This window comes from Oncorhynchus gorbuscha, unplaced genomic scaffold (genome assembly GCF_021184085.1).
Source record: "Oncorhynchus gorbuscha isolate QuinsamMale2020 ecotype Even-year unplaced genomic scaffold, OgorEven_v1.0 Un_scaffold_4860, whole genome shotgun sequence".
Taxonomy (NCBI): domain Eukaryota; kingdom Metazoa; phylum Chordata; class Actinopteri; order Salmoniformes; family Salmonidae; genus Oncorhynchus; species Oncorhynchus gorbuscha.
In genome coordinates, this window is record NW_025745315.1 from 1,152 (window position 1) to 20,775 (window position 19,624).

Here is a 19,624-nt window from a genome sequence, read left to right on the forward strand (position 1 = left end):
TACTGTTTGAATAAATGCTAATAGTTTTTGGTTCCAGTTGCTTTAAAAAAAAAACGCAATGCAAAGTCAAAAGGTCGCAAGTGCGACTGTTTTGGTCGCAGTAACGAACCCTCTTCTGGATTTCATGAAGTTAAATATGAATTTAGGAGATGTTGACAGCGTGTCAAATCCACATTTTTTCTGTCTCTCTGGAACAGATGGGCATCTGGCTCATTGTCACCATTGTGTTGGTCATGTAATTATGTGTAACCATTTTGTTGTAGCATGGCGAATCTCTGCGACATCTAGTTCAATGGAGCATACAGACATGAGAAATGAACAGACGGCGTTATCTCAATGTTGGTTTTTCTAACGAGTATTATCTAACCGCTGCAATTTAATCAAACCCCAAATTAATTAATTATCAATACATATTTAAATCAATACATATTGATCTTCCAGGACTGCTGTTCTAATGTGTTAATTTAAATGATTGCTATTATATATACTTCAACCACCACATACAATATTCAGACCCTTGACTTTTTTCACATTTTGTTACATTACAACCCGAGGAGATTCCACCCAAATCGGGTACATTTTCACCACAGCGGCTACAAGTAATTTGACAGGCTTTTTTCTGTTCACTGAATATCAGGGTCAATTATGGAGTCCTGTCTGGCAGCCATTCTCTGCGCATTAGTGCATATTAGGCAAGCAGGCCCACAGTGCAGAGGAGGGACCTAGCCCATGGTCATCTGCCTGGGTGACCCACATATCTCCCAGGCGCTCCTCACTCACTATCTTATTCGCCCCCAGCGAAACATACGCCCAAGCATAACACGGTGAAGTACACACAGGCTAAACACAAACACTCTGAATCAGTAAAGTGGTAGCCCCCAACAGACACTCCCCCCACACCCTTCCAGGTTTTTCAATAATTAAAAGAAAATTAATAAATTATTCATCAATAATGTCCACTAAATAAATAATGCTTTTTGGTTCAGGCTAAATTGACTTTGCCATTTATAGAATGACAGTGTCTTCTCAAAATGATCCAATCTGGCAATCAACTTGATTTTAACTAACTTTCAAATGGGACACCAGAATAATAATGCTCGCTAAATGTCACCGCAAAAATTATAGTTCAGCAGCAATCTGTTTTGTTGAAGGTGAGCACTCTGAAAAATGCTCTGTCAGGGCCGAGCCCTTTCATTTCTGAATCAAAGGCTCATTTTCCATGCACCTTTGCTTCTGTGAAGGATCAAAGACTCTCTCCAGTTAGAGCACAGAGCACCTCACATAAGAGAGGAGACTGGGAATAAAGAGAGGGAGAATGAAGGGCTGAAAGAGAAAGTGAGAGTCCTGTCTCTCTGATCTGCAGACTGGGGAACTAGAGCATCTACTTGGGCCAATTCCTGTCTCTCCTTTTGTCTTCGGAATGAGAACGTGGAGAAGCCATGGAATCAAAACAGAGAAAAGGCAAGCGGGGGGGGCAAGGGATATAGAAAGGGAGGAAGGGATAGAGGGGGTTGCCTCGTGTACACTTATCAACTGTCCTCACACTTTTTTTGGTAGGGGGCATCAATTCTTTAAACATCAGCTATCTGAGCAGCTAACCGATCGCTGCAGCTGTAAATAGCCCACCCAATCTACCTACCTCATCCCCATATTGCTTTTATTTACTTTTCTGCTCTTTTGCACACCAGTATTTCTACTTGCACATCATCATCTGCACATCTATCACTCCAGTGTTCATTTGCTAAATTGTAGTTACTTCGCTACTATGGCCTATACAGCGTGTGCAAATGGCGTGAGGAGGTAAGGCAATATTTCCTCACGCCATTTGCACACGCTGTATCAACTTTCTTTTTTTTCTATTGTGTTATTGACTGTACGCTTGTTTATTCCCTGTTTAACTCTGTGTTGTTGTTTGTGTCACACTGTTTTGCTTTATCTTGGCCAGGTCGCAGTTGTAAATGAGAACTTGTTCTCAACTAGCCTACCTGGTTAAATAAAGGTGAAATAAAAATAAAAAATAAAATTCCATCAGTAATGTTGGGGATTCGGTTGTCAGCTATTGGCTGGTGGATCTGTGTGCATACCGTGTTTTCAATGCACGGAGACTTAAGTCATTGTATATCTGTCCTACAGCATTTATTAGTCTAAGCACTCATCTGCTACAAAAAAAATCTCTGTGGGCAAAAAGCTGGGCATTTCCGTTGTAGTAAATCCCCATGTGGGGGACTCTGGTCATAAAAGAGATGTTGAAAGCTTTGGGGAAATTCAACACTGTCACAATCTGCTCCTCCTGTCTCAATTGACTCTTTTGATGAAAGCTGCAAAGGGTTTCCCTCTTTCCGTCTATGCTAGGGAGGGAAGGAAGACAGAACAGAAATACGTTCTCACATTTGGTGGCAGCAATGGGATCCAGCCTTAACCAAGGAAAGCCAGGGGTCTATGAATTCCAAACAGATTTGAAGTGTAGATACTGAAGTCTGGAGCAAGGGGCTGTGGTCAATTGTCAGTAAGCGAATCAGCTGTCCAGATGACCGATAAGGGCAAAGGGAGAAAATCTTGCTAACCGTGACAGGTTAGTACATAATAAATCAGGAGTTTCAGAAGGAGAAATTCTTCGCATGACACACACACACACACACACACACACACACACACACACACACACACACACACACACACACACACACACACACACACACACACACACACAAACACACACACACAAAAGCTGCTGGATCGAGGGCTGCTACTGCAGCTCGGCCTAATATGTCCACCTTCTTTTTTTAAACTTATACACGGAGTGACGAGGAGGCTGCCCTGCCCTCCACCCCACACTCACACTCTTCTACCCTAACCCCTTCCAGCCCCCCGCAGCTTGCTCACACGCATCACTTCTGGGTCAGTGGCCATCGCTGAGAGTTACAGTGAAGCTGAAGAGGAAGAAGTGGGCAGGCAGCGCTGCGGGGACTAACAATACCACCCCACACTACCCCCACCCTCTCACCCAACCCCCTTGTCCCACTCCACCCCGCCTGCACCCACATGTCTATACCGCCTCCCTCTTCTTCTGCCTCCATTCCATCAGCTATAGGCCCCAAGACCCAGCTGAAGTGATAAATGGAGCACTCGGTCTAGCTCGGAGTACAGTCTATATTTTTGAGGATTTGTTTTTGAACATAGTGCAGCTTTCTCTGTCTTTCTCTGCGTTTGTAATTAACCTGTGAGGGGAGGACAAGTTGTTTTGCTCTGCAACAACCGCAATTCACTGGTCTATTACCGCCTTTCTACTGAAAGATAGCTACTCCCCACGCATGGGCAGTCCCATACCAGATTCCCATCAGGGGCGAGGTCTGGAAAGAACGCCCTAGTGCCCCAATATTCAAATCATTATTAAGATGATGGTTATTACTACCGTTGAAGGCCGTCCAGAGATAATTATCTGTCAGCTGGACGTAGCGCTATACGGTAGGACATCATCTGATGAGGAGATTAAAACCTGAGGATTAGGCAAAACACAAACAAGTGCCGTACAACCTTTTGCTTGATACAGCAGGCCCTTGTGGGCCTATTCATATCACTCCCGCAGAGGAGGGTGGGAATGTGTTCCCAAAAAATACTTAATTTCAATTCAAATTTGTTAAATAGATGTTAGTCCATAACATATCTGTATATTTTTTCATGCTAATTTGGCCGATATGATGTGCAGTCATTCACAAAAACAAAATGGTTCTAGTTTATTAAGAGGCATTAGCAACCTGCTCTGACAACTACGAGTTGATCTTTTTGTGAACATCGGCAGTTGTGATATCCCAGTGAACTACTTTAAAGTGAGATATGTCCTGAAACTATTGAGGATCCCTACTGCATTATTCAAATCCAGGAATAAAGGGGGCAGTCCCTTTGCTGCCCTCCTCTTAAGAGCTTTTGACAAGAATAAAGTGGTGTGTCACGCCACATGATTCAGAGAATTAAACCATTCTTGAGGATTTTGCCTCTGAAGCTCCAAAAATATCAAGGCTTTGAAGGAAATTGAGGGCAACCTATAAACCTGACCTCTTCTGCAGGGGGAAAAGAGTAAAGGAAAAGAAACGCCTCCACATGAGCATTCCTTTGTGCTCGGCATATCCAATCCTCAAACGTAAGTCTGGCTTACCCAGAGTGTTTAGAAGCAATGTAGACTGGTTTAAAAAGTGTCTAATGAGTCTCATTCCCGCTCTCTAAGCCAGGTAGAAGCTCAGTATAAGGGTCTATTTCAACATAATTTAAAACACCAGCTATTACAGAGGTATCACATCATCCTGCTTAATTTATAGGCTATGGCCAATAATTTTGCTGCATGTTGTTGGTGCAACTTCGAGACCTGAGTAATGTACAAAAATGTGTATGTGTTACTAGTTGAAAGGCACAAATAGGTGAGGGAATAAATTGTTATGGGCCTAGTGCTTGGTCCAAGGTAGTCAAATTCCCACATAATAATTTTCTGAAGGGGTTAAGAGTGCCAAGTGAAAAGATTGCCATAACACACTGATTCCGCTTGATAACGTGCTAAATATTACAGTATTTCTAAAGCTGTAGTATAAAGGTGCATGATCAGAAATCAGTGTGACTTACCCGACAGGGTTTTACCATGCCAAGGGGTCAGGACAGACTCTATGCCTCACGTCATAGAATGTATCTCATGCCTCCCTCAGAGTCCCTGGGCTCTGCGAATGAGCATTATTAGATGCTGGTGGTCCAGGAGAAATGGGCGCAATGCAGTGAGTCGCTAGTGGGATGATGTAAGAGGCCAGGGTCAGGGGTTAGAATGAATTTCTCTGCGATGGTCATTTTTTGCTTGCTGTCATCTTGACTATTTGGACAGCCAGTGTCGGTTTACCTTTTCTCCCTCCATTCTCACTTTGACAAATGACCCGTCACTGGGGAGTTAGTGCTGCAGTTGCCCACTTTCAGCTACTGGGACAGCTAGGACAAAACGTTCCCCCCATAAGGTGCTGTATTGTTCTCTCAGGAACATTTTCCCATTGCTTTTCTCCCCCTCTCCCTTTTCTTTAGTTAAGACTACGACAAAAACATACAGCATTGGTTCAATGGCAGTACAAGAAAAATTGGCAATGGGAGACTCCATTTGCAGCTGAGAGCAGTCCCAGGCTTTTTCCCTTTGAGTGTTAAGTGGTCTGCCCAGTGCTCGGATAAAAACAGGGTCAATGTGAAAAAGCGAGAACAAATACTTTGCGGGTTGCTGGTGTTGCTTCCTGGTCCTCTGTTGTCTGCCAGTCGGAATCCGCTGATGGTGCAGACGTCCTTGCTGGCGGTTGTCTGGCTGGTAGGGCAGTGCTGGATGCAGGCTATCAAAGAGTCCCGTTCTTCACTTTATTTATGGGCCAATGGCAAAGTTCAAATGCTACCTGGGAGTTAAGCTCAGTGACAGGGGACTCTGCCAAGTTTGGAAGGGGAGTTGAGGAGGTAGGGGGCTGGTTGCCAAAAAATAAAAAATACGATCTTGAGTGGGACTGATGCAAACTCCACCTGTCTCCATGGAGGCTCTCCTCCTAGATTATTCCCCTTCTCATTCATGGCATGTTAGTGTAGCATTGTTGGTGGGATGCCACTGACTGCTCTCAGAAGAGGAAGCCAGAGAAAGATGGAGAAAAAGAGAGAGAAAGCTCATTTTTGAATGTGTAGACTGTAAATGGGTGTGGTGGCAGTGGTATAGGCAGGACCAGAGCCATGGGGCACAGAGAAAAATGTGCAGTTTCATAGCTAATGTCATGCTATTTTACCATGAGGACAAAATGCTACACTTTTAGAGCTCAGGGATTATTGAAAGACTTTTTTTCCCCACAAATATTTGTCTTAATACTAACAAAATTTGAAATGTATATTTGGTAGAAAAATGTATCAACTATCACAATGTCGTGTCTTTGGCATCATTAAATTGAAGACTGTTATTTTATCAAATCAATTTTCTGTAATTATTATTACGTGATTAAACTAATCATGTAAATGTAATTAACTAGGAAGTTGGGACACCAAGGAAAATCTTCAGATTAGACATTTATAATTTTCCTAATATAACTCTTCAGATATTTTAATATCTGATCAATTAGTCTTCCAATTAATGAATTATTCTTTACCTCACGTTAGTCTCATTCCAAACTTTGTAAATTGTTGGTTATCTGCACGAACCCAGCCTTTACTATGAATCATCCAAACACCAATTGTCTTATTCATTTATTTACTAGCTAACTAAATAATCACAGAAATGCATAAACAAACAATGGATACGGTTACAAGGAAATGATAGGGGAGGTTCCCTGGTGGGCTGAGCCGATATGACGGCTTGGTGGACAAAGGGAAGTGGATGTGGACTGAGAAAGGCAGGAATGACAAAAGAGTTACTACACAGTTGATAAATATATTAATTTAAATTCGAATCCTTTGCACATGAACGCTTACTCATTCGGGAATATTTGCAATCAATATATATTTACGCTCAGTGTGTCGTCGTGATCTCTGATGGAATCGTCCGTCTTTCTGTTGAAACGTTCATCCGCCCGTCTCACTCTCTGCTCCCCTGAAGTATTTCGTGGTTAGAATGGATACTTCAGTGTACCATTAAGAAATGTTCACATAGATAGACGTTTCGGCGGTTGTGGGTCTTCGCATCCCCCAAACATAATTTCTAGCTGCAGACTAGTAATTAGTATCTAAGATTTGCTCTTATTCTGTTGGGATCGATAGTCTCAGAGTTGAACCATTTCCATCCGTGTAGCCAAGGCTCCATGTGGTACGGTTAGGAATTCAAAACCCATTATAACCTTAGCTTTTTGTGGTCTCTGCTCAAACCTTCGCCCCTCAGCTGTCCGAGGTATGCATGGTCTGTAGAGGAAATATTCAGGTGGGGTTTTTATTCGTAACAGTAGAAAAGGGCTGTCCCATGAGCCATATCATGTCTGTGTTCATGGGGGCGGGCCAGTGACTTAGTTAAACTTTAAAGGGAATACAATTCTCTCACATTAACGGTTTAAAATCACATTATATAATTTCCCAAATAGTTTCATCTTTACTCATTCATTTTATACAATCATCATTTGACTCAAACCTCATTTTTATTTTTTATTTTTTTTACCTTTATTTAACTAGGCAAGTCAGTTAAGAACAAATTCTTATTTTCAATGACGGCCTAGGAACAGTGGGTTAACTGCCTGTTCAGGGGCAGAACGACAAATTTGTAATGTATGGTCTTTCATGAGGTCACAAACATGAAACAAAATGGACCGGGTCATAGCTGGCTTCTCCACCAACCGTTTACACATTCTCCAAAACATGGATATTGTTCAGTTCTCAAGTTCTGTGATGTAGAAGAAGTGAAACTCATATATATATATATATATATATATATATACTGCATGGCCAGGAGAGAGTCTCCTCCAGGAATTTACGACCTGAGATAACAGAACCTGGGTGTAGGAGGGAGAGAGAGGGGGGATGCCACACTCTATACCCGGAATGGGCCATGTCATGACAACATCATGTTAAGTAACAACTTAATATGCAACTACACTATATACAGTGAGGCAAAAGTATTTAGTCAGCCACCAATTGTGCAAGTTCTCCCAATTAAAAAGATGAGGCCTGTAATTTTCATCATAGGTACACTTCAACTATGACAGACAAAATGAGAAAAGAAATCCAGAAAATCACATTGTAGGATTTTTAATGAATTTATTTGCAAATTATGGTGGAAAATAAGTATTTGGTCACCTACAAACAAGCAAGATTTCTGGCTCTCACGGACCTGTAACTACTTTAAGAGGCTCCTCTGTCCTCCACTCGTTACCTGTATTAATGGCACCTGTTTGAACTTCTGATTACATCAGATGAACAAAAGTTTCTCAATACTTTGTTATGTACCCTTTTTTTGGCAATGACAGTTAACCCTAACCATAAAAGGTTATATCCAATAAATGTTGTTCCACTTCATGATTGTGTCCCACTTGTTGATTCTTCACAAAATAATACAGTTTTATATCTTTATGTTTGAAGCCTGAAATGTGGCAAAAGGTCGCAAAGTTCAAGGGGGCCGAATACTTTCGCAAGGCACTGTACACGATTATAGCCACAGTCATTTGGCAGTAATTGTGAGGATGTTTGGGGGAAAATGAGTATTCCATTGATGTATTTCCTCCTCTTTTTGTTTCCCTCTCTTTCCAGATGGTATCTCTTGGTGGTGTTTGTTGGCATGAGGGGAACGTTTACAATGCAGCAGGTGCCAGTGTGTCGGCCATGACACCTTGAGAGAGATCCTTGAAGGAGGACCATTCTAATTCATAGTTCTGTCTTGAACACACACACACACACTTACATACTTGCATAGACACAAACACCTGGTGACTGTGGTCAGAGAGCCTGATGTTATTAAAGGAAAGGAAGCCTGTACAGGACAGTAAACAGTAGTAAAAGAGATCATAGACCCAACAACAGGTTTATGAGCAGCCTTAGCATAGTGAAATAAAGTAAAACAGAGGCCCTAGACCCAACAACAAATCCAGGATTATTCTTAGGTTTGGCACTGTACACCATGACACTGAGAGTGGTCAATGTCACAGACAACAGATCGAAGAACGGCCCTAGAAAAGTGAAATACAGTAAAACAGGCCATATGGACCAAACAACAGATGCAGGATCAGCCCTCAGCACAGTGAGTTATCCGAATACACAGCCGATCACGGCTCAGGCTAAGACCCAGATGCAGACACAGGAGGTGGATAGTACGAGTCTCATAGTTTATTATAGTACAAAGGGCAGGCAAAAGGGTCATCAAGGCAGGCAAAGAATTGTAATCCAAATCAGAGTCAGGCAGGTACAGGATGGCAGGCAGGATCAGGGACAGGCAGAAAGGTTAAAAATTAGAGCACAGGAAACACGGGAACATGCTGGTAGGACTTGACAGGAAACAGACAAACAGAAAACCTAGGTATAAACACACATGAGGTAATGGGAGGCACCTAGTGGGGGTTGGAGACTATCACAAGACCGGTGAATCAGGGTGTGAATAGCATCTGATTCCGTGTGCAGAGAGCTAACTATAACTCTGGTGCTTTCGGGGAACATTCAACGCTGTCGGTGAGTTTGAGCCTCTGACAGAAACCATCGACGGTTGACTGTACCCTGAGGGTCACCGTTCCCGTCCAGGTGGATGAACACACACGCTCATACATGGAAGCCACTGAGAATCTTAAACACACACACAAACGTGAAGTTGAATCCTAAAGGCACAGACAAACTTGAATTCTAAAGAGTCACACATGCACATGCACACAAATACACACACATGCACATACGAACGCACGCACTCACACACACAAACACATCGTAAGGGCACACACTAACAGATACACACAAATGTGACTGGATTCAGGAAGGTGGGCGTTTGGCGCTAGTTCCTACATCACAGTAGGGAAAATTGAGAAAAAAGCTGTTGTATAGCACACTGTATTACTTATACAACTAATATATGGACAGGAAATTAGACTGGAGTAGAAATTAACGTAGGCATTGTTTAATGTGTTTCACAGGAAGAATGTTCCAAGCATTTCAACGTAGGTAAGCAAGGGGGGTTACAGGTGCCCTTAAAGGGACAAAACTAGAATGTCAATACACAACATATTCCTCCCCCTTTTGATGACTCAAAAGTAAAAAGTCAATATTCACTGTTTTGCCTAGTGTTTTCTTTTTAATATAAATTTTCTTAATGTAAATAAATGAACTTTTCAGAATAACCTTTTCTGAACTAGGGAAAGAGGGTAGACTGCCTCAGTTCCCAGACTTAACCCTGGGGTGTATTCTGCCACAATGTCGGGGGTAGTCTGAACTAAATAGTCAACCTGTCAGGGGGTCCTCTTTCTCTTGCAGGGTAATGACGACGTACAGGTGAGTTTACAGTCACACTGTCTCTGAGTCTGAGTGGTGATGGTGTATGCCCAGACTGGGGTGCAACAGTACCCTGAGTAGGCACTCTGGCTGGTTCAGGTGAGTCTGGAGCACCTTCCACATTTGTATGTTGCTGCAGTGGATACTCAGGTGATGGCTCATAGTAATGGTAGATCTCCAGTTGCTGATCTTGGTTTGTCACTTGACAGGAGTCTTCTCTGAGGTTGGTTCCTGGCAATTCTGTTTTCCAGTGTGTGAACTGTGTAGGACACAGGCCCTGTTTGTGCAGCCACTGTGGCTGGTATCCACTTTGGACCTTTGCAGTAGTTCCGAGCAAGAACTCTCTCTCCAGCTATGAAGCTTCTGTCTCTTGCTTTGCTCCGTCTCTCCACCTGTGCTCTCTGTTGAGTCTGTAAAATCTGTTTAGTCTTTGGAGGACTCAGGAGGTCGAGTCACGTGCGAAGCTGTATTTTCATCGTGGCTGACGCGGGTGCCACTTTGGTTGTAGCGTGGGGAGTATTTCTATAGGTTAACAGGAAGGTGTTTAGGTGTTATTGAGGGAGCCGTTCCCTTGTGATGATTTTAAAGCTTGCTTCATCGTTTGGACAAACCTTTCAGCGAGGCCGTTCGTTGCAGGGTGATACGGCGCTGACTTGAAGTGCTGAATTCCATTTGCTTCCATGAATGAACAGAACTCTTCAGACACCAGTTGGTGGCCATTATCGCTAATGAGTTGCATTGGCAAGCCGAAGTGACTGAAGATTGACCGTAGCTCTTCGTTGGTTCTCTCCGCTGAGATGCTCTTCATCACTGTGACCGCAGGCCATTTGCTGTGTGCGTCAACGACGACTAAGAACATACGATCATCCAGTGGGCCTTCATAGTCTATGTGGACTCGTTGCCAAGGCTCCTCTGGGATGTCCCATGGGTGTAGTGGTACTAGCTGAGGCATGTTCCTCATCTATTGACATGCAGAACATGACTTGACCGTGTCTTCGATAGCTGCTTCCAAACCTGGCCACCAAAAGTAGCTGGGTGCAATCTTCTTCATTCGCACCATGCCACAGTGCCCTGAATGGAGTTCTTCAAGCACCTGCCTCAATGGTGGCGGTATGATGACTCGAAAACCCCATAGCAAGCATCCAAACTGAACCGTGAGCTCGTTTCTCCTCACTAGGTAAGGTTGTAGGTTGTCTGACAGCACTCCTTTTCCACGAGTGACCATGTCCAGGACCTCAGACATCCCTGGATCAGTGTGGGTGAACTTTTTCACTTGGACAGAAGTAACTGGGGCGTTCGTCACTTCCTTGAAGTAGAAGATTTCAGCCTGGGAGCTCAGTGTGTGTGACAGGTAAGGGAAGCCTTGAGAGGCCATCTGCATTGCAGTGCTGCTCAGACCTTCTGTACTTGATATTGTACTGGTGAGCAGATAATAATAATGCCCATCGCTGCATACAGCTGGCTGCAAGCAACGGAATGTCGGTGTGGGGACCAAAGATGGAGGTGAGGTGTTTATGGTCCGTCAGCAGTGTGAATCGTCGGCCAAACAGAAACGGATGAAATTTCTTAACTCCAAACACAATGGTGAGTGCTTCATGCTCTATCTGTGCATAATTGCCCTCTGCTTTACTTAACCTTTCTGGTGCAGGCGTTCCAATAGTGATCCACCTCAACAACATCCGGTGAAATTGCAGAGCGCAAAATTCAAAATACAGAAATAGTCATAAACATTCATAAAAATACAAGTGTTATACATCGGCACAAAGATGAATTTGTTAATCCAGCCACTTTGTCAGATTTCAAAAAGGCTTTATGGCGAAAGCATTATCCGATTATCTAAGGACAGCGCCTTGCATACAAATGCATGAAAAACATTTTCCAACCAAACAGATGCATCACGAAAGTCAGAAATAGCGATAAAATAAATTGCTTACCTTTGAAGATCTTCATATTTTTGCAATCCCAAAGGTCTCAGATACACAATGAATGGTTGTTTTGTTCGATAAAGTCCTTCTTTATATCCCAAAAATGTCTGTTTATTTGGCGCGTTTGATTCAGAAATACACCGGTTCCAACTCGCCCAACAAACCTACAAAGTATCTAATAAGTTACCTGTAAACTTGGTCCAAACATTTAACACAACGTTTCTAATCCAACCTCAGGTACCAACGTTTCTAATCCAACCTCAGGTACCCTAAAATGTAAATAATCAATCAAATTTAAGACGGAATAAACTGTTTCCAATACTGGAGAAAAACAACACGGAGCATGCTCTCATTCACGTGCACCAAAAGACTAGAGTCCACGTGAGTGACACTTAGAAAGAATACAACTACTTCTTCATAAAAAAAGAAAAACATTGAACCATTTCTAAAGACTGTTGACATCTAGTGTAAGCCATAAGAACTGCAATCTGGGTCCTAATAATTTGGCTTCCCCATAGAAAAGCATTGGAAAATCCAATGACCTCAAACATTTTTCCTGGATGGATTGTCCTCTGGGTTTCGCCTGCCAAATCAGTTCTGCTATACACAGACATTATTTTAACAGTTTTAGAAACGTTAGTGGTTTCTATCCAATACTGCCATGCAAATGCATATCCTACCTTCTGGGCCTAACAGGCAGTTTACTTTGGGCACCTCAGTCATCCAAACTTCTGAATACTGCCCCCTATCCCTAAGAAGTTAAGGTCCGTGATATAAAAGCAATTGGTCTTTCTTTACCTGATGGCATGATGTCCGAGACAACCGCACCCTCGCCATAAGGCAATGCATCACATGCCAACTGGTCCTTCTGTAGCTCAGTTGGTAGAGCATGGTGCTTGTAACGCCAGGGTAGTGGGTTCGATCCCCGGGACCACCCATACGTAGAATGTATGCACACATGACTGTAAGTCGCTTTGGATAAAAGCGTCTGCTAAATGGCATATATTATTATGATTATATTATTATATATTAACTGTAATGGCAAGTTGGGGTTGAAGTGGATTAGGGCCTCTGACTGAGCTAAGGTTGTTTTCACTTTCTTGAAGGCCTCCTCATGTCTCTGTACACTTCCACTGTTTGGTTTTGTTCAAAAGTTCCTGCAGTGGCTTTAACATGTTAGCTAGGTTTGGCACAAACTTTGCGTAGTATGTCAGTAGTCCTAAGAATGATCTCAGCTGACTCACGTTCTGTGGGGATGGAGCTTCCGCAACGACCTTCACCTTCGATGGCACCTTGGGGAGCCCCGCACTGTTGATGACTTGGTACTCCACAGAGGGTCGGAAAACCTCGCAGACTGTACTCCTCCAATCTCTATAGTGTGGCGTTCAGGTTTCTCAGGTGCTCCTGATCGTCTTTAACGGTGATGAGTCAATCATCGAGGTAACATTGGAGCCCAGTGAGTCCGCTCAGTATCTGGTCCATAGCTCTCTGAAACAAGGCCGGAGCTGAGGTAATTCCAAAAGGAAGCCTCCGGTACCTGTACAGGCCTTTGTGAGTAACTATGGTCAACAGTTCTTGTACCTGTACAGGCCTTTGTGAGTAACTATGGTCAACAGTTCTTGTGAATCTTGGTCCACATGCATCTGTAGACATAAGTCTATCTTACTGAATTGTTGTCCTCCAGCTAAACCAGAAAAGAGGTTGTCAATGAGGGGTAGTAGATATTTTTCAGCAGTCAAGACTGGGTTAATTGTGACTTTGAAGTCACCAAAGTCTGAGTGATCCATCTTTTTTTATGACCGGAACAACGGGTATAGCCCATTCAATAACATTCACTGGATTCAATGCTCCACTCTCCACTAGTCTGTTTAGCTTTTGGTTTTATGGCGTATGGGACAGGCCTAGCTTTGAAGCATTTTGGCTTGCTGTCTGGTTTCAAGGTCAGTTTAACTGTTATGTCCTTCATACTGTCAAGTTCTCCTTTGAACACATCCGCGTGTTTCCTCAATATCCCTTGTAGGTTTGTGCCCTATTTTGCAACAATGTGAATTTCCTGCTAGTTTAGTTTGATCTTTTCCAGCCATGTGCGTCCTAGCAATGCTGGATGGTTGCCTTTCACAAAGTCGAGTGGTAGCTTTACCTTCTGTTTGTTGAGCTCCCCTGTAACAATCACGCTTCCTCTCACTTGAACAATCTCACCGGTGTATGTTTTCAGCGTCATCTTTGTGGGTTGTAGTGTGAGGTGATGTATTTTCTCCTTCTATACAGCCTTAGACAGCAAAGATATGGCTGCTCCAGTGTCCACTTAATTTAACTCTAAGGAGTCATTTCTGTCAGAATAAGGTGATACACTAACAAATGTAGCTGCAATTCCTGACCTGCTCAGTTCGACATCTCATCATATACTGCGTTTCCATCCAGAAGCGGTGTCACCCAGTATCCATGTGGGTTGTCTGAAATGGACAGAACATGCAAAGATTATTCCCCTTCAGACAGGGTATCACTTTGTTCATCCTCTTTTATGCATTTTCTTTTTGTACTCTCAGAAGTCACTTTTCCTTTGTTCAGTACTTTTGTTTGATTGTCTTTTTTTGTTTTTTATGCACGTTCGATGTGACCCTTTATTCCACAACTTCTGCAGTCTAAGTCTCTGCACCAACACTCCTCTGCTTGGTGACCTGGTTTCCCAAAGGGAAATCATGGCTTGTCACCTCCTGCCTTGTTTTTTAACTCCATAGACACCTTACGCACTTAGGTCGATGCACTTAGCTGTTGTGCGTCTTTATTTGCCATTTCCGTTGACGTACTCACTTCTATTGCTCTCTGCAATGTTATGTTACTCTCAGTCAAAAGGCATTTCTGAATTGCTTCGCTGCGCATGCCACACACTAACCTATCACGCACAGTGTCACTCATTGATCGCCCAAATTCACAGTGTTCAGATAACTGTTTCAATACAGCCACAAATTGTGAGATTGATGCCCCTCTTGATTTCTCTTATGAAACCTGAATCTCTCTGCGATTATCAGTAGTTTTGGAGAATATTGTCCTTTAAGGTAGCCACAATTTCATCACATGATTTATCACCAGATGTTTCAGGCATTACTAGGCTGCGCAGTAGAATGAATGTTTTTCCTCACGTAACAGTCAAAAATGTTGGCACAACAACTTCTGCTTTAATTCCATTTGCAGACACAAAGTACTCAAAACGTTCTGTGTAAGAACTCCATTGTTCCACAGATTCATCTATATATCTATATATCTATATATATTTCCAACCAATGCAGACATTTTCGTTTATTTTTATTTCTCAAACTTTTCAGACGGTCCCTTACTCCCAGACCCTTTTTTCCTTCCTCTTAATAACTCATGATGACATCACTTTCTCAGCTAAACTCTTCCTATCCCTCGAGGCTCTCGTTTCTGTGACATCAAAACTGACTCTACATTTTGTTGCCGTCTTTCTACAGCGGGGGGGAATTTAACTGACATTCTGCCGAAGATAATGAGGACATTATCATTATTGCAATAATATCCCATCCAAACTCTGCATGGAATTGAGGGTTCAAGTATCCCTTTGATATGAAAGTCATTGTATATAAAAGTCAATGTACTTACTCGGACATGTTTGGAGTCGCTGAAGATGTTGAGGAGAAGTTATCCCCGTCTTTTGATTAGAAATAAAAAACTAGGGAAATGAGTGTCATAAAGAGAAAGCCTCTTAACAGCCACTACAGCTTTTTCTCTCTCAAATATCTGGAAAATATTGATTTCAGCTCGCACCTGTTCTCTGTGCTACTTCAAACAGCAGCAATCCTTTCAAATGGCTTCTTGATGCCCTCGGTGGCTTGTGCGGTCTCTCCAAAGCTCTTGGATGTAAGTGGCATGAAAACTGCCTTAGTGTTATGTGTTTGTTTTTACATTTCCTCCTCAGGATGGCCACCCTGCTCAGCAAGTTCAGGATAGACTTTTCCGACATCAACGTACTCGGAGACATCAACACTAGGCCCAAGAAAGAGAAGTATGTTGTTTTTCTCAAGATTTATTTTACCTTTAAACCAGGCAAGTCAATTAAGAACATATTCTTATTTTCAATGACTGCCTGGGAACAGTAACTGCCTGTTCAGGGGCAGAACGGCAGATTTGTACCTTGTCAGTTTTGAACTGCAACCTTCCGGTTACTAGTCCAACGCTCTAACCACTAGGCTACGCTGATTCTCCTTTATATGACAGTTCTGAGGTTGTCGGGCGGGTTGGGGTTCTAAATTGAAATGTCAAGGCAAAAAGCCAAGGCCTCCCGAGTGGCGCAGTGGTCTAAGGCATCACAGTGCTTGAGGCATCACTACAGAACCGGGTTCTATCCCAGGCTCTCTCACAACCGGCTGTGACCAGGAGTCCCATAGGGTGGTGCACAATTGGCCCAGGATCGTCGTTAGGGAATTGAACACTTATGGGAGATTCTGGAGCGGTGCCTGAGACTGTGTTTTCCACCAACATTAACAAAATACCAAAATGTTGTATTTATTAGGATACCCATTCGCTGCTGCAAAAGCATCAGCTGCTCTTCCTGTGGTCCACATGAAACATGACATAGTACAGAACAGTATTAGTCAAGGACTGAAATACATACATTTTAAACATCGCACATAGCCTACATATTAGTACATACACACAATATCTAAGTCTAATACATAGCACAGTGCAAATTACAATACCACATATATCAAATGGCTCTCTCTTAATGGCTCTCCCTTTGTGCAGTAAGGTGTTATTTTTTGGACCTGGGAACTGAAGAGGCTACTGTCTTGTATTGCATGTCTTGTACCGATGAGTGTCTGAACTGTGTGCTAACTGCTTGAACAGACAGTTCGGTACCTTCAAAACATCAGCACCTTGCACAAAGAACAATAGTTATGCAGTCCAGCCTTCCTCAACTTTGATCCAGGAGAGACTGACATTTTCCCTCCATGTACATCTAAGTGTGATATGTGCTGCTCTGATCTGGACCAACTGCAGGTGCTTTTCTTTAAAAAACAAGGACATTTCTAACCTTTTTGAAAGGTAGTGCACATATTTCCTTCTTGTTTTGACAGAAGTCCAGTTGGATCCTCTCTCCTCCCTTCGTAAGCTGATGGCTGCGATAAACATTCATTGCTGTCGGTGGGTTTGATGTGAATATAACTCACTGATCAATGAATGAACACTGCGGTTCAAACACCTCGAGGACCAATCAATGAAGAGGACTCTAGCGGGAGGTTCAATGTATAGCCAATCAGGGACAGAGGAGTATTAACCACACTGATTCGTGAGCTTATGTCAAGGGTTTGCTACTTAAAATACAGGCCTACTCTAAATCCCTACATAACCTTGTTCTTAAGGGGCTCCTTTTAAACTACAATGAATTAGTTAGACTCCGGTACTATGTCCATTGAAACAGAGATCAAATGGCCCCTTAATTTGATCTATTTGTAGGATAGAAAACTGTTCAGTAGTTTATTTTGCACAGAATGAATTGACAGATATTGAATTTGGCCTGTCTAAAATATTGGTGCCTCTGTAGTTGAATATGAGTGTACCAATATCCCGGGCCAATATTTGATGCAATATTTAATTGAGCATCCGCTTGAGCAACCTTTATTTGTTGTTGCCAGTCAGTCTGCTAAATGTAACCACGCTGGGAATAAACATTTTTCCACATTCACATTTTTGTTTGGTTAAAAAAATAAAAATGTAATAATCATTTCCAGTGGAAAGCAACAGCGGTGTTGTCTGGGAGCCCCCAAATGGAAACCAGACCCATACGGAGCCCTAGTAACACAGACACACATGCGCGCACACACACACAAGCACATACTGTACACACACAGACACGGTAGACACACACATACACACACCCAAAGGGGCCTCAGTACCTCTTTAATCCAAGCTAACGCACCCTGCTGCTTCACACAAACTCACTACCCCCACATCCCCCATCTCCCTCTTTTGTGGATTAATTTAGGGGGGGTCATTAAAAACCGAAAAAGACAAAGGCCGATTTTGATTGGATATTTTGATATTTTGATATTTCCTCGTTTACTTTTTGGGTATATAGGTCTGTCTACAGGCTTAGGACATCCCTCGATAGCCAGTTACATCCATTCAAGACGCTAAATGTATATCCAATCAAAAATTAGATTCCGAATATCAAAACCCCAAGGTATGTCTGGTACCTTTCCTAAACCTCACAGATAGCCAAACTCCTCCACCCCCTGTGCCCACTCTCCAATGAGAGAATGTAGACTCCCAACCTTCCAAGCCTCCAATGTAGCCAATTCCCACAGACATTTTGACGGCAGGCAGCACAACATTATTTTCCCACCATAGAGTCTATATCAGGCCCAAAACCTCCCACCTCCCCCTCAATTCCCCCTTATTCCAGAGCTGTCTACAGTACAGCCTGGTTTAGATTAGATGTGTGTAGCTCTGGGGGCTTTGAGAGATACAGGAGTGGGACAGCAGGCCTTCTCAGGACACTAAGGTCTAACTCCTTTATAATAGAGTCCAGAGTACAGAGACATATAGATAGGGTTAGCACACACACACTTCCTGTTGAATGAGTGAATGAAGGGATGTGGGAATAAGAGAGAAATAAGTGAAGAGAGAGACAGATTTTTCAATGCGTTATCTAAATGCAGTCAATTGTTTCACTGGAGAAAAATACACCATTTCAAAACGGATTGGACAATGCAATTGGGCATTCGACTAAGTAGATGTTAATTCACATCTACTGCTTAACATAATCTTATTAGCTTTTGTTTAGCTCAAAATATTGTCTGTCCTATGTAGTCTCACTAAATCAAGACACGCATGGGTCCATTTGGAATAAATAAAATATATATTTGATTGGACTCTATTTGTGTCTTATGATGCTTTCATCGGCCTGAGCTTCTGAAATGTGTGTTTCACACAAAGTGTAACTGTTCCGTATCACCCAGTCCACACCTTCACCCAAACCCCACCTCCCTACCCTCTCACCCCCCCCTTTAAGATTTAGATGCATGAAAGTGACTGTTCCACTGGTTTTTGCACCAATTTGGTCGGGATTTCATGACTGCACTGGTTTTTTGGGGGATTTCTAAAATAAAATCTCTGCATTTAAAAATTTAAAACAGTCAATTGTATCTCATGGCGAAATGCAGACATAAAATAAAAAAGGTTTGACCAGATATTGTTTATCCTGATCAGACAGGTTTACATGGACGATATATTGGAGATAATAGACAACAATTACTTGAAACATTTGAACATTATGAAACATCAAAGATACCAGGCCAGGTCTTCATAGCAGATTTTTTAAAAGCGTTTGGTAAAGCATGACTCAAATATAAATGCCGGGATTACTTTAATTTCGGTGAATCTCTTGTAAAATGGGTTAAAGTTATGTACAGGAACCCCAGATGTAAAATGGTAAACAATGGGTACTTCTCAGAAAGTATTCAGTGTTAAAGAGGAGGAAAACAAGTCTGTCCGTTGGATCCATATCTATTTATTATGGCCATTGAAATGCTAGCAATTAAAAACAAAAGTGTCAATGAATGCCGATTATGTCTAGTTTTCTTAAATCCGCAATCTGGATCCCTGCACAGTCTCACTGTCACGACTTCTGCCAAAGTCGTTGCCTCTTTTTGTTCAGGCGGTGCTCGGCGTTCGACGTCACCGGTCTTCTAGCCATCATTGATCCATTTTTATTTTCCATTGGTTTTGTCTTGTCTTCCCACACACCT

General features: G+C 42.5%; 1 long non-coding RNA gene across 2 annotated transcripts; it reads left to right on the forward strand.

The window, feature by feature from the left end:
- The first annotated feature begins 9,264 nt into the window (after positions 1 to 9,264).
- On the forward strand, positions 9,265 to 17,600 carry LOC124018343. 2 transcript variants are annotated; one of them, XR_006835608.1, is made up of 4 exons: positions 9,265 to 11,284; positions 11,392 to 11,517; positions 15,793 to 15,879; positions 16,952 to 17,600. It is a non-coding gene; the product is annotated as an uncharacterized LOC124018343 (long non-coding RNA). The 2 variants fall into 2 exon arrangements; XR_006835609.1 differs by having other exon boundaries at positions 9,265 to 11,517.
- Positions 17,601 to 19,624: the final 2,024 nt, after the last annotated feature.